Source organism: Crinia signifera, chromosome 1 (assembly GCF_055691185.1).
Source record: "Crinia signifera chromosome 1, ASM5569118v1, whole genome shotgun sequence".
In the NCBI taxonomy this organism is placed as follows: Eukaryota; Metazoa; Chordata; class Amphibia; order Anura; family Myobatrachidae; genus Crinia; species Crinia signifera.
Genome location: NC_139217.1, coordinates 233,756,965 through 233,774,033, shown reverse-complemented (window position 1 = coordinate 233,774,033; position 17,069 = coordinate 233,756,965).

Sequence of the window (17,069 nt, the reverse complement as noted above, 5' to 3'; positions counted from 1 at the left end):
ATGATTGTATTAGGATGGTGTTGGGGAAATTGTATACATGTTATTTGTTTGATAAAGAAGGTGGAGGTGGTATGGATGCAGAGCAGTGGCGTAACTATAGCACTGCAGCCCCCATGACCGTGGGGGGGCGCTGTGCATGTGCTATAGTTACACCCCGCCGCCCCGCCGCAATCCCCCGCAGTCTTTACCTGTCTTCAGTACGCGCTGTTCCCGGCTCCCTTCTTCTGCTATGAGGACCACCACAAAATGTCCGCCCCCATTTAGCAGACAGTTCTATGAAACTGTCTGCTGTATGGGGGCGGACATTTTGTGGTGGTCCTCATAGCAGAAGAAGGGAGCCGGGACCAGCGCGTACTGAACCGAACGTAGGTAAGACTGCGGGGGATGGGGGGTTTGCATGGGCGGCGGGGGGAGGGCTTGGTTCGGCGGGGCGGGCGGGGGGTTGGTGTGGCGGGGTTGGTGCGGCAGGGCGGGCGGGTGCCCTCCCTTTAACGGCGGGGGGGCGCCCAAATCCTAGTTATGCCACTGATGCAGAGGGAGTGTGGAAAGTAAAGAAATGGATGCATGTGGTGAAATTTGTATAGTTTAGGGAAGAGGTGATATGGTATTGTGGTGCTTTTTATTGGTTCTTTGTAAGGTTTTTTCTTGCTGGTTGATGATTATGGCATGATGGTTGCAGCAAAAGTTGCAAAATAGAAAACTGTTGACTGACAGTACATAAACCAATCAGAATGCCTTGTTATGCATGAGAATTGCATCAACCAATTGGATGGTCTAATTTGCATAAGGGCTTTATTTGCTCTTCATAACTTACTGAGGTCCTTCCTCACCCTAGTCTAATTGAAAACCTAAAGAACCAGCCAAAGATGGTTTATAACAAGAACATTCTTGAACAATTGTCTTGCTGGTTGATGATTATGGCATGATGGTCCCAGCAAAAGTTGTAAAATAGAAATTGTGTTTTATAAACACTCATAAACTCCGCTGAAGCAGTCCGTGCCTGTGCCGTATCTTATTTGTTCGTGCTGCAAACTGCTAGCTGCAACATAAGCATTTCACTATCTGACACAGCTTTATCAAGGGCTTGATAAAGCTGTGTCAGACAGTAAAACGCGTGCGTTGGTATGAAATCCATTCTGAAATGCTTGTTAGCCTGATATACTAAATGTGATATAGAATGATTGATGTAGCACTATACCATAAGATTCCCAAAGCACTAGACAAAATAATTATGAGGGAACATAGGAAGAGGTAGAAAGGTGTGTGGAATTGATCACACCCCAAGGGAAAGACAGGAAAAGATATATAAAATCCTGTGAAAATATATATAATATACCCTCCTATATAACAGTGCTACATAGATACCCCTTTTGATTGCTGTATAAGCAATCCCTCTGACTGTTGTATATGTGGTAAAAACTGAATGTAATACACCTAATAAATAGTAGATATCTTTTGACTGCTGTATAAGTGACAAAACCTAAATGTAATACACTCAATGAATCAGCAGATGATATTAAAGGATGGCTGTATAAACAATAGAAACTGAGTGCAATTCACTTAATAAACCAGCAGATGGTACTAAAGGACTGCTGGATAAGTGATAGAAACAGTGTAATTCACTCAGCAAATCAGCAGATGATACCAAAGGTTCATCACATATATCAATAAGACAAAAGGATAATGGCCCTTATTCAGATCTGTGCGGCCGGAGCCGCACACGGTGCTCCGGCCGCACAAACCAATCCCCGCCCACGATACGGATCGCCACGGCCGTCCGTACACGGACAGCTGGCGATCCGCAAGAAAATGGTGGGGCGTACGCCTCCACCATGGTGGGAGCTGCCCCCTGCATTCGATGGTCGGCGACCATCGAAGGCAGGGCCGCACGCCCCACCAGGTCCCGCAAGCTGAGACCACACGGACAATCGTCCGTGTGATAGCTTGTATGGGGGCTGAGAGCTGACATCCGGCGACGTCAGCTTCCCGCCCCCATCACTGGCGTCATACCCTCATTAGCATGCATACGCCCCGCGTTTGCATGGGAACGCCCATGAAACGCGGGGCGTATGCATAGGGAAATGAGGGTATGAAGCCCCTCACGCCCCTATACGCCCCCTTTGCGGCGGACGAACTACGTCTGCGGCGAATTGGGCTGCACATGCGCAGATTGACCTCTGCGCATGTGCAGACTGAAAACATCGGCGGTACGGCCGCACGCGGGCCGTACCGCACGATTCAGAATAAGGGCCAATATCTGGAACTTTATAAGCACACAAGACCCTTATATCATCATTATATAATCCGTGTATATTACAGTGTGCTATAAATAATCTATACAATCTTTTATAGATATACATCCTACTTATGAGGGGATTGTCTCATCAGATCATAATATCACTGGCTACAATTTAACAAGCATTTATTTTTTCAGCTGCATTTCCATGAAATTTTAACACACCAATTTATTTTCTTTTTGAGCACACTAAGGGCATTATTCTGCTCGGAGCGGCCAAACGTGCGTACGTTCGCCATTACCGCACGCTAGCCGTACGCGGCCGTTAGGGTTAAGTCCACCCACAAATCAGCCGCTTACGTACGGGCAGAAATACCGTAGAAGGGGAGTGGCTTACAAATGAGCGTACGGCAACGTACGCGGACGGGCCAGCCCTTGCACTCCGACAACAGGCGTACAACTGAGCGTACGGCGCCGTCTACGGCCGTCTTTCCTCCGTCTCCCCACCGACTTCTTGCGGAGATCTGAGCGTACGCCAGTTTGCACGGACGGGTCCCTATTGTTTTCAATGGAAAACTCAGCTTATGTCACCGCTTGTGAGAGTGAGCGTACGTCCGTGCACGCTGGCATACCCTTCACATATATGGACCTGCAAATCTTGCCTCTCAACTACTAATCTGACAATTGATTTATTAATCTATTTGTTATTCACTTATTGTTTTCTATTAACTCAATTGTCTACCTTAATAAAGACCTAATAAAACTACATTTGAACCCACATTACATGTATATTTGTTATGTTCTAATGTGGCATTTTAATCACTATCTATGTGTCCCCATATTGCTGTTACTTTTAAATCAAGTTATGTTGGTGTTTCTGTATATGTACTAAATTATGTACGTAATTACTTTGTCCAAAATGTGTAACATGTATACCTACCCTGATGTTATGTGTGATGTTTTAATCGAACAACATTAAACATTCATGCATTTTCACTATGTGTTATTTTACTCAAAAACACACACATTCACACATCAATCATTACCCCTCACCTCAAATTACAAGTATAACTTACAGTACACATCTGTATGTACCTACCCTTACACGCCCTCTAACATATTTATTATTAAAAACACAGGCAATTTCGAACTGTAATCAAACTTTTATTGGATACAAAAATAAAAAGGGGGGGGGATAAATAAAAAATTAAAGGCGGGCCTCCAGAAGTCCAAAAAGGAGCTGGAGGTACACCAGGGTCAGCATGATTTCCCGCATGAGGGCTGCCACCTCCTCCTGCTGCTGTTCAGTGTCTGTAATGAAGGGATAAAACAAAAAATTAATATATAACATACACAAATGTTTGTTGTATTTGTACATAATAAAAAGTTCAGAGTTATGTGTGAAGGCCACATACATTTAGAAACTACATTGAAGATGGGTCTGCTGTAAACACAGTACTAAAAAAAAATATGTTAACACACACATACTGTACATAGTAAATAACATTAATTCAATTACTCCTTCATCAATGAATGTATGCTGTATCCCAATTGGTACTTTGTTTTTGGGGGACTGTCCTCTAACCTCACAATTAGCCTGTGCTATTTAAGGGTTATGACATTGTTGTGGCTTAAGCACTCCTTACTATTTTAAATTTAGGACATTGCTGTACAAATTATAGGCCTACAGCTATGTTTGTAAAGCATGCATCCGCATGGCCTCACACACTATTACCAAAACAATCTCTACATTTAAGTTGCACCAGTGGCAGATTAAGCATTTGGGGGGCCCGGGGTACTTTAGAGTGGGGGGCCCCCTTGCACTTGTCATTACTGGCCGCACACTGCATGGGCGAATATTATACTGTCAAAACATAGAGTAAAGGCAGAATAAACTTGGTCAATGGTTACCTGCAGGGGATATATATATATATATATATATATATATATATATATATATTTAGACAGGGGGTTGGCGGCACTCGGAATAATAATAGACACCATATATATATATATATATATATATATATATATATACACACACCACATGAAAAGCCTGTGTTTGTCCCTCTGCCCCTTACTCTGGAGGAGACCTCACAGTCCTAGTGCTGCCTCTGATTAAAAACCCTCCTATGACTAAGCTGCTGCTGCTGTTCTCCATGGACCTGAGAAGCATGTAATGAGCTCCACCAATCAGAGCTCAGCACAAACTTCTCAGCCTCTGTCCTCTGGTGCAAAGTGTCATGGGACTTAGTCAACTCCCAGAAATGCACTGCACACTTGTGCAATCAGTGTGCCTTGGCTCCCGATGCTCAGCACCATAAATCATTGTCACATTGGCAGATAGGTGAAGCTGCAGCACTACCCCACCCATGCACAAAACATTTAGCTAAAAAAACAAAACATAACTTAAACATTTTATTTTTAAAAAATACATGACAACCACAGGGGGCCCCTAGCTAGAGGGGGGCCCAGGGGCACTGACCCCTTGCGCCTCCATTATAATCCGGCCCTGTGTTGCACATCATGCTGGGAACTGGAGTTACCCAACACCTGGAGCCACATAACTACCACACCACTAATGTCGGATATCTCATTGGATGTACTGTTATGTCAATTATTCAAAGGGTGAGGCATGGCCACACTCAAAAAAACCACCAAGGGGAGCCTTGTTCCTGGAGAAGGACAGGACACACCTCATGGTCGGCCTGCAGTGATATGTTGCAACTAATGTTGATGTTGGATACACATATGTGGTTGTTGTGATTGTTTATGTGTAGAAATGTGTAGGTCAACATTAGACACATTATTTACTTACGGCTACTTGAGCCATCCTGGTTGCCGCTGGTTGGCTGTGCAGTGGTTGGGGGGGTCAGGAGCAAGGTGGATGGTCCTGGAGTTTGGCCCGAGGTAGTGGGTGTGAGTGGGGAGTGGAGAGGTTTGGGGGTGGGTGGTGGAGAGGTGTAGGGGGGTAGGAAATGGGGTGGGGAGGGGGGGGGTGGGGGTTGTGGAGGTGGTGGGGGTTGTGGAGGGGGTGGGGGTTGTGGAGGGGGTGGGGGTTGTGGAGGGGGAAGGGGATGGGGAAATGGTGTGGGTCCAAACTGCACCCATTGTCTCCAGTGTTGGGGAGGGGGTGTGGGTTGGGGAGGGGGTTGTGGAGGGGGTGGGGGTTGTGGAGGGGGTGGGGGTTGTGGAGGGGGAAGGGGATGGGGAAATGGTGTGGGTCCAAACTGCACCCAGTGTCTCCTCTTCTTCCTCCTCCTCTTCTTCCTCCTCCTCTTCTTCCTCCTCCTCCTCTTCCTCCTCCTCTTTCTTCTCCTCCTCCTCCTCCTCCTCCTCCTCTTCCTCCTCCTCTTCTTCCTCCTCCTCCTCTTCCTCCTCCAGGGCTGCCTGGTCCCGGGCTGCCTGGTCCCGGGCTGCCTGCTCCCGGGCTTCCATACGTGCCCTTGCCCGTGCTGAAATGTTCATGTTGATGGCATCAAAATCGAAGATTGGGTTTCATAAAAAAGGGGGAAAGAAAAATTCACATTAGTCATGCTCATAACCTTCAAAATTATCATTGCTGTGATATTTCAGACATTTATCATGCAAACTATTTGATATCACCCTACACCCAAAAACTGATCAACTACTTAAACCCCCCCCCCTATACACCCCCTATACACCCCCTATACACCCATATACACCCATATACCCCCCATATACACCCATATACACCCATATACACCCATATACCCCCCATATACCCCCCATATACACCCATATACACCCATATACACCCATATACACCCATATACCCCCCATATACCCCCCATATACACCCATATACACCCATATACACCCATATACCCCCCATATACACCCATATACACCCATATACACCCATATACACCCATATACCCCCCATATACACCCATATACCCCCCATATACACCCATATACACCCATATACCCCCCATATACCCCCCATATACACCCATATACACCCATATACACCCATATACACCCATATACCCCCCATATACACCCATATACACCCATATACACCCATATACCCCCCATATACCACCCATATACACCCATATACACCCATATACACCCATATACCCCCCATATACCCCCCATATACACCCATATACACCCATATACACCCATATACCCCCCATATACACCCATATACACCCATATACCCCCCCATATACACCCCCATACTCAGGAACATATTTTTAAAAAGTACACAAAACATTGCTAAAAAACGCTGACATACTAGTAATCAAAACTTACATCGGGCAATATGGCGGCGAAGGCTGCTGAGTAAAACCGGCTGCCGCCGGCGCAGGTCTGACCAGCGCCGCTCAACCTGCCCCAGGCTTCTGCGGATGCCGGTCGTAGAGAAGATGAGGCGGCGGGCAGCAGTATACGCCCGCCGCTTGTCGGCATTACTGACATATGGGCCCCTGGGCCCCAGGTGACGGTCCATCACTTCCACCAGGGCCAAAAGCTCTGAGGTGGAAAAGGGCCTAGCTCTTGGACAAGTCATATTGGCAATGGCGCAGTTATTAATTGCAGGTACATATATCACTTTTGGTGCTTGCTGATTGGTCGAAAAAATTGTTTGTTTGGTATTAACTTTATTAATCCCTCTTACATTAACAAACTGGATGCGAATAGAAACTTACGCGGACCGTTCCGATATACACACACCACAACCAACAGCATGCATTCAATGAACAGAGAAGTACTGTATTTACAGTGTGCGGAAAATAATACACGCAACCCTCTACTTATAACTACGCTGCTTAAAGGGGGCACGATGCACCGATATGCATACAGAGAAGTACTGTATATACAGTAGGCGGAAAATAATACACGCAACCCTCTACTTATAACTACGCTGCTTAAAGGGGGCACGATGCAACATGTTGCTGTATGACAATTTCATACACATTACATATGTAAGGAAAGCATTATAACGTGATGTTTTGAAATGTGACTCACAAAGCATACACGAACTCCAACAGATACCAGCTGACACCACTCGTCATTGGAATGACAGGTGCCCACATTTCACGATGTAGCACAATGCTCCACAACCTGTGTATGTGCATATTCAGGTGTTTGGTCAGGTGCGTTGAGACCTGCGTAATTTAAGCGGCAATTATCGTGGGAAATATCGGCGTAAATTTGCATCTATATTGCGTGGAAAAATATACGCCCCCTTGTTCATGGCGGGAAATTAACATATAAATATTCAGTCAGATGCAGGCCACAATTGCTGCAAACATGTCTGACTCTGACGATTCAGCAGCAGAGGACGCTCTGCAGAGAGCACAAGCAGAATCCCTGCTTGAAGCATTACAGAAGAGGGAACAGGAGCGGAGAAGGAGGGCCCAAGAGAGGAGTAGCCTGCAAGATCAAGCGGGCCCCTCAGTAACAGGCCCTGGTGAACCTCCACCAGCTCCACAAGGGCCAAGCAACCAGCCAGAACAAGAGGTTGCATCTCTCCAAACAGGTGTGACCCAGCAGGTGCATGGTGAGAGAACTGGGGCCACCAGAAAACGAGCTGCAACATCTAGGGCGAGGACTTAGCAGGATACCACCACCAAAAAGAGAAACCCTGCATTTCTAGAGGCAGAATTGAGAATATTAGTGCCCAGGGCACGCGAATGGATTGAATTGGCAACCAGGAAGCCGGGTGCCAGTGCAAGGAGAAACCTTTGGGACAAGATCACAGAGGAAGTGAACCAGGTGTCACCAGTGGTCAGAACTTGGGACGCGGTGAAGAAAAGGTTAGTGTGTTTGTCAGGGCAATTTTTCAGCAGTCTCCAGCAGGAACTGAGGCCCTTATTCTAGTTCACTCTTTCTGCCCAAATATTTCTTAGATGGACAAAACCATGTGCACTGCAGGTGAGGCAGGTGTTACTTGTGCAGAGATAATCAGATTTGGGTGGGGTTTTACACCTGCCTCACCTGCAGTGCACATGGTTTTGTCCATCAAAGAAATATTTGGCCACACATGGCAAAAAAACATAAGATCACCCACACTAGGAAATGTCACGTAGCTAGGGGTACCACATAGTCCCTTTAATTCCGGACACATATTAATTACACAGGTTCTGTGGCTGGCTGACTTCAAGACTCCACTTCACCTAATTTTAAACTGCCACAGAACCTGTGTAAGTAACATGTGTCCGGAATTAAAGGGACTAGGTGGTAACCCTACACGTAGCACAGTGGTGCACATATCTCATGGTGATATTTGTATTTTTAAACTTGTAGGTGGACTGACTTCAAAAGTGCACTGAAGAGGAAGATGACTGACCGGTACAACCACAGCATGTCCACCGGGAGCGGTCCTATGCCTGACCATTTGGAGTATACCCCCCTGGAGCTGGACTCCTGTGACGTGATCGATGTGGGGGAGATCAGGGGGATCACCAATATGGACAGTGAGCTCCCGGCGGAGGTCTTTGCTGCTGCTTTTGATGGTAAGTCACAGTAATGCATTGTATTTAGAAAGATATTTTTTATTGCGTATGTGATGGTGACATTGTTTTCAATTCTTATCCTAGCAGAAGCAGAAAGTCAGGATGTACCGGCAGCATCTTCCTCTGCAGAGCCACAGGTGGAGCAAGTGGTCCAGCCTCCACCAAGACGTCGCCCCCAGCCCCAGCCACAGGAGACATGGAGTGAGAGCCTGTTGGTGACGCTGGACAGGATCGAGCAGCAAGGGGTGGATGCTGCGATCCGTCAGCAGCAGGTGGCGGATTTTCTGGCGGAGTGGAAGGCCACAAACCAGCTGCAGGTTGAGGCCTTGAACCGCATTAATGAAACTCTGGCGGCTGGCATGCTAAGCATTGGCCAACACCTCAGCCGCCAGAATGAACTTCTTGCGGAGCAGCTGTCCACCGCCAGGTCCCTAAGGGACAATCCCCCATCTGCTGCCCCACCCCAAGCTGCTCCCCAACCTTCCACCTCGGCTGACCCTCCTGTGTCGACTAGGGGAAGACGCCGAAAGCCAGCTGACCCAAAGGCCCCTGTCCCCAAGGCCCCATCTAAAAGGGGCAAAAAAGGGCCCAAATGAGACCTGGTTCACTTCCTCTGTGGTTGGAGGCCAAAGGTTTAAATTGCACTGGACATCCGCTTCCTGAGTTGCCCATCGATCCATTTGCGTGCCATGGGCATGAAAGTTCGTATTTTGACCTCTACAAATGCAGGATATTTTTTTTGGGTGGTGTGTATCTTGCTTAGTATTCACCCTGGTTGTTGCAGTACGTATTCTGGTGTCCCCATTTCTTTCACCATTGCATTTGCAGGGTAACACATGTTTGGAGATATGCAACCTCTTGTTCTGGCTGTTTTATTATTTGTGTGTCTATTTTATTTGTTTATTTGATTTCTCACATTAAAGTGTCAAGCTGTGATGCTGAACAGCAAATAAATTTATTTTACAAATTAAAACAAAATTGTGGTATGTGTAATTTCTTGTGTGAAACAAATACTAGATTTATGTGTACTTACTGACCAGGGTATTTTTGAACATTTGTTGAAGTGTGGTGGAAGTTTCCCATGTGTAACCCTCTCCATGGCCATTCCCATGTTCCTATCCAACTTTTCCCTGCTAATTAGTTTGTGTCAGCACATGTGCAGAGCAACTTAATAGGTGAGAAAGCAGTTTGTGTGCAGGTGAGGTAGCTCCTACAGTAGTAGGTAAAAGCAGGTCCAGAACAATGCTTTCCTCATGGAGTGGGTGAGGCAGACAAACAAGGGTGAAAAGGTACATTTGTGTAGGAATGCATATGTGTCCTCCCTAAAAAAAGATGTGTGAATGGGCCAAACATGATAAATTAGCTTGTGAACAAACATGCATAACTTTTAAAATATATATGATTTGACAGTGTCATAAGCAGATGTAGGAATCCTTTGTTAGAGAGATGAGAGTGCAATAATGTGATTGGTGGCATCTTACATCCAGAGTGTAGTCAAATCCAAATCATAGCAGATGAGATAGTGGTACAGGTCATTATTTTGGGTACTATACAAAGATTGTGTGGAAAATAGTGGTCATGGGCTTCAAACATTGCTGAAACATCCTTTGTAGGTGTTAGATGTGGTTTATGTTATTGTATCCTAAATACAAAACCTATGTTAGTATTAGAGTGAACACGTTGACACATGTCGACTTGTGTAGATTGAGTGTGCTACTAAGTCTATGAAAGCACGTAGTGAATGTGTCTGTTTAGCAAATACCTACCTTAGCGTATAAAAAGATTCTTACCTTAAATTAAACAAACCTTTAAATGTGGAGAAGTATAGAAACATAAGCTTCCAATGTGTTTGCGTGCTGTATGTGTGGCTTGCAGGCAGTGAAATCATGGTTTGGAGTTAATAGACTGCAGCATTGCTTATTACATTCAGGTGTATGTGTTTGAGTAGTAATCAGCGTTAATTAGCCAACTCAGGCGCACGCTGGCATGCGGTATCTGTAGGGGTGGTTTGAGCTGGCGGTTGGCGGCCGCCTGTTTGGTGTCCGAAATGAACGGTGCCTTAGTCGATCGTGCGGTAGTAGCACCGCTCATTTTTGGTGCACACCCCCGTGTACGCCCATATTTACGCCCATTTTCCCTCATTATTTCGGCCGCTCCCATCAACACGCCCCTATGCCGCCCCATTACCCGTACACTCGCGTACAGGTTTTTTCGCACGTTGAGACACCGGCCGTAAGCGTTGTGGAGTGTTCGCGCCGGCGCATTAGCGTATCTGCACATGCGCAGATCGTTAAAAACCCTGGGACGTACGCGTACGGCCCGGACGCTCCAACCAGAATAAGGCCCTTAGTGTATATGTTTGTATGTTTGTTTTACCTCTATTTTTCACTGTAATTGTGATTCCCACATAATAATACTGGGAATATTAATGATAAAACTAGTTAAAGATATATTTTAATATCTTTGATTATTAGTGTGTTCCCCACCAAACAGCCCTTCTATCTTCGTCTTAGAATTAAAGTTTTTATCATGCAAAGGCAGTTCATTTAAAATTTGCCTTTGTCAAATTCTGTTTGTTTTATGTTTCATTATCCCACTGATGATGAGCGAAGGAGATCGGGAGACACATCATCTCATTGGGGCTGATTCTGATGGTTGCTGAAAAGTACTCTTGATCTGGACTTTGCACATGTACTGGACCTTTACTAGCATGTGCAGTACTGGTATGCAAAGTCAGTCTCAATATGGCATCAGACTTGCAGTGATTGGGGACGGTCTCTGTTTCCCAAATAAGAGGTGTGCTGTTGCGTTGAGTAGGCAATGCCAGATTGTCTGTCTGAAGCCAAAATCTTTGTCCAAGGACAAAGAGTTCTTGGACTTTTTGTTGTTGCCCCAGGGATCATGCAGCCCGCCAATGGTGTCACAGATGATCTGTTACTGCCTCCTAGCTTACAGATCAGCAATGCAAAAAAGCATGAAATCTCCTGCTGCATTATTATATTATATTATATCATATTAAAGATGTTTTCTCATGCATCTTGCCTCTATACATCACGCAGCGGGAGATGTCAGGCATGTGTGAGCTGACAAGTCCCATGCACACAAAAATATTCTGCCACTATATAGTCATGCCACTAGAAGGGTTTAATGTGACAGGCTACATATAGGTGGACAAGATGAGTGGGTACTTGTGTATTATCACGGCGCCCACTACGCCATTTGCGTAGAGGGCTATTCACGGTAGTGAAATCGCATCACATGCCATATTGTATGGGATGCGATGCGATTTTCCTATATAATTATTCACTGCTCTGTATCAGTGAATCCATTAAAAAGATAGGGTGCGATAAAAAATCGCATCGCATGCCATTATTGTATGGCATGCGATTACGCACGCGTAATACATGTAACATAATACGCGTCTGCTCGCCATGCTACAGGCTCGGTGGCAAGCGCAGCGAGCCACACTATATAAAATCTGCTCCACGCCGACGTGGATAGTGGGGGTATGAAAAGGTTGGTCAGACGCGTACCGCTGCGCTCGCCACGCTTCGGGATCACGTCGATACTGGGAGGGGGGGCTTAATAACATTATATGTCATTTAATGCTATAGTACATTATATGCCATTAAAAGCGTCAAAATCGCATTGCACCGCATGCCATACCCTAATGGGCGCCATGCTAATACACAAGTACCGATGAGTGAATGAGGCCCATTGTCACTAAAGTAAAAAAAAAAGTAAATGGAGGAGTGTCAGGTTTTGTGCATCCATCTCTGAATCTGATGAGGAAGTTCGCTGAAGAACTCTAAAAAAGGGAGCTCCATACATAACATAGAAACATAGAAACATAGAATTTGACGGCAGATAAGAACCACTTGGCCCATCTAGTCTGCCCCTTTTTTAAACATGTTACCTCAAACCATATTTGATCCTTATTTTTTTGTAAGGATATCAATATGCCTATCCCAAGCATGTTTAAATTGTACTACTGTATTTGCCTATTCCACCTCTGATGGGAGGCTATTCCACTTATCTACTACTCTTTCTGTGAAGTAATTCTTCCTCACATTTCCCCTGAATCTTCCTCCCTCTAGTTTCAGTGCATGTCCTCGTGTTCCGCTGCTCCTCTTCCTGTGAAGAATGTCTCCCACCTGTACCTTGTTAAAACCCTTGATATATTTGAAAGTTTCTATCATGTCCCCCCTTTCCCTTCTCTGCTCTAAAGTATACATATTAAGATCTTTTAGTGTTTCCTGGTACGTTTTGTGATGTAGGCCATGCACCATTTTAGATGCCCTTCTTTGTACAGCCTCTAATGTATTTATATCCTTCTGGAGATATGGCCTCCAGAACTGAACACAATACTCTAGATGAGGTCGTACCAATGACCTATACAGTGGCATTATTACTTCTTTCTTTCTACTGCTGATACCTCTCCCTATGCTCCTGTAATAAAGGGTTGTGAAAATGTTGTCGATTGGCGGCCAGCTGCAAATTCATATGCAACTCACTCACCCTGAGGTGTAACTAGAAATTTGTGGGCCCCATAGCAAAAAAGAGAAAAGGAGGAGAAAATAGGGTGGGGAAGGGGGAGAGGCATGCAAGAGAGAGGAAAAATAGGGGTGTGTCTGAAGATGGGGAAGTAAGATGGGGGTAACAGGGAGGAGGGGTAGAAAACAAGAGATGAGAGTGGGAGATCCAGGCTGTGACAGGTATCTTGTGCTTTATAATTTCCACCCTCTGCACCCCCACCACCATATCATGTACCTCACTCTGTCCTGGCCCCTCCCTTATCTCTACAGTACACACTGTGCACCTTCAGTATGGGGCTCTCCATCAGTGCAACCCTAGGAGACCTGCTTCTTTCTCTCCTGCTCACAACCACAGTCGGGCCTCCAGCTGAGCTGAACAGCATGCCCTCACCGGGCCTCCTTCACAGCTCACCGCCAGGTCTCCTGCTCCCCTGCGTACAGGTGCTGGCAGCAAGAGAAAACGTCAGGTGGGGAGGATTCCCAGCTGCTAAAGGGGGGGGGGCAGTTTAAATCCGTCGGGCCCTCCCTATAGCAGTTGCATCCTCTCCACCCTCTATAGTTACGTCACTGTACTCGCCAATAATGATTTTTCCAGTCTGTGCACTCCTTCTGTGCTTAACCGTGACCCTTCCACAACTCTGCGACAGAGACAGGTTGATCGAGACGGGCTGACGACACATGTAGGGATGGCCATCGACTATCGATGTTCCCAAAACATCGATGGTTGGAGCCTTGTGCTCGATGTTTTGGGCCTTGATAGTGAAGGGTAGAATAGTTTTATGCCATTGATGGATGGCTTGCAATGGTAAGATTGGGGGCACGTGTCAGCGGTGTCGCTGCGGACAGCCCGCCCAGCCGGGAGGTGTGTGCATGCACAGAAGAACCTTAAACTGTATGGATGGCTAGTTAAAGGTTCTTCTGTGCATGCTCTCACATCCTGGCTGGGCAGGCAGCCCGCAGTGACATGGCTGCCCATCCCGTTGCTCTGCGCATGTGCGGAAAATCAATAGCAGGAACCATTGATGGTAGGTGGTAGAATGTTTTATAGCCATCAATGGTTCCTGCTTTAAAAGACATCAATGGCAACCATCAATGGAGGATGTGCCAATAGCCATCCCTGAAAATGCTTGGGAACGCCTGAGATTATTCTGATACGCCCCAAAAACAGAAAGGTGATAACCACAAACAGTGGCTTCTTGTCAATCAACTAATATGCAAGGATGCAACAGCCATGCAAATAGCATACAACTCTGAAATAGACAAATCTATCCTTAGGAGACCTGAGGATTGCAGCCAGAGCCCTAGGCATAGGCAAACTAGGCAATTGCCTAGGGCATTTGGAATGCCTAGGGGCACCAGCAGCTGCTGCTGATCAAAATGATATGCAGCATGCCCATATTCTGTGTGTGAGTGAGGCTGTATCTGCATATGAAATAATGTATTCATGGAAATCACTGTAACATAGCATTCCGTATTCAGGTACAGCCATAGTCGCACACAGAATATAGGCATGCCGGATATAATTTTAAACATCGGAAGCTCCTTGTGTGTCCTGGTCACATAACAATGCAAATAAGACAAATTTTTAGCAAAAAAGGCACCCAACGTTAGCAGAACTGGCCAGGAGCTGCATGGCCTATTGAGGCAAGATGTATGAGGAAACTTCAGTATCCAGAGGTCACAGTGTTAGCGGCTGTGCGAGTGCTGTCTGTGGGTGGGTTGGTTGTGCAATAGTGTTCGGCATATGTGTAAGGGGCATTATGTGTGTCATGTATAAATGCATTAATAATGTGCGACATATGTGTAACAGGCATTATGTGTGTCATGTGTATAAGGGCATTAATAATGTGCAACATATGTGTAATGGGCATTATGTGTGTCATGTGTATAAGGGTATTAATAATGTGCAACATACTGTATGTGTAAGGGGCATTATATGTGTCGTCAGGGCCGGTGTAAGGATTCTCAGCACCCTAGGCAAAACTTCAGCCTACTGCGCCCCCGCTCCCCATCCTTCCACCAATACCAACCCCTTAAGGCATACTTGCCTAACATTCCTGAATGGCAGGGAGGCACCCAAAAAAAATGGTGATCCACCCAGCAACAAATGGGCAAGTCCCCTTGAGGCCCCCCTTTGCCAACCACAATAAAGTACAAGGGGGAGGGGGCAGTAAAGTAGGACAGTATGCCTCAAGGGAAAGTATGGAGTTGAGGTCTTAGAAGTTCCACAGCAGACACCTGCATTAAGTACAACAAAGATCCTCATAGACATCCTTGATTTTTTTTTGATAGGCAGACTTGGTGGCGCCCCCCAGATCCTGGCGCCCTAGGCAGCTGCCTAAAGCTGCCTAATGGTAGAGCCGGCCCTGTGTGTCGTTATGTGTATGAAGGGCATTAATTAAGGTTAGCATAATGTGTAAGGGGCATTATGTTTATATGGACATTAATAATGTGTGTCTTGTGTAAGGGGCATTATTGTGTGGTATTATCAGGGGTAGGATTACAAATTACCCAGGCCAAAATCTGATGGAAGGGCCCATTGTGGACATGGAGGTGCTTAAAATACAATATTTTCTCAGGATTTTTGCCTAAGGTATAATGTGAATAATGTGAGGAGTAATGTATATAAGGTAAAGTGGTACTACTGTGTGATGTAACGTGAATAAGGGACACCATCGCATGATATAATGTGAATAAAGTTGCACTACTGTGTGGCATAATGTGAATTGGGGGTACTATTGTGTGGCCATGCCCCTTCCCAGCAAGAACACACCCCTGTTTGGGCTGCGCACCGAATGTGTGCACGCCTTCTATTTAAAATATTGTGGGTGGGAGCACCAAAATGATGACTGCTATGATGAGGGTTGATGGTGCTGGGAAATGGGAGCAGGGTCAGAGGCGGAACTAGTGGCGGTGCTAGGGGGCACCAGCCAAAATCTTGCCTAGGGCGTCATTTAGGCTAGGGCCGGCTCTGATTGCAGCTCAACATGTTGAAATTATGGAATTTACATACTGTAGCATTGAGAAATATATGTTAAAAGATGCCTAAGGGCTTTAATGCATATTTGGGAATTGTAAGACAAAATATTTAAGGCTAATTAGGAATTTATAGTCACTAATTATATCTGTAATGTATTATTATTATTATTATTATTATTATTATTATTATTATTATTAAAGCTGTTCAATTGAATTCAGGAAAATAATTTTGTATATGCTGCAGCAAGGACAGCATATAGCAACTCATGAATTCTGACAATATAAGAATCAGCTCACAGATGTGTTTTAGCCCAAAGGTATACAACACGTATGCAAGTGCACATGCCAATTTAAGATGATGAAGCAGTTTACAAACAATATATTTTTTTGTTGATAACCCCCATCGTAGTAATTGTTCTAAACATTTATGGCAAGATAAAAGTCCAAAGAATAAAAATGCATCTTTTAGCAAAACTGGTGGGACACTGGACCATGGGATTTCAAGATGGGCTGGAGCTTGATACTTAGCAACTTTAACTTTAAATCTAAGCTCCTCCCCCTGAAACCCCATAATGCCAATATTTTTAGGTGCTTCAGGAGTAAAGATGCCTATGGCAGCACTATAGATGTTTCTGTAATGGGTACAATGTGTGCGGTGCACGGCAGCCCCTGGGTCCAAGGGGCCCTGCACATCCCACACATTGCACCCATTTCTTATTACTTAAATTTTTGGAGTCCCACAATGGAGCAGGAGCCTTAGTGAAATAAACAGACAAAATTTCCTGGGTCTATTTTCTATTTCAATCCTTCCCTGTATTCATCTCTTCCCCT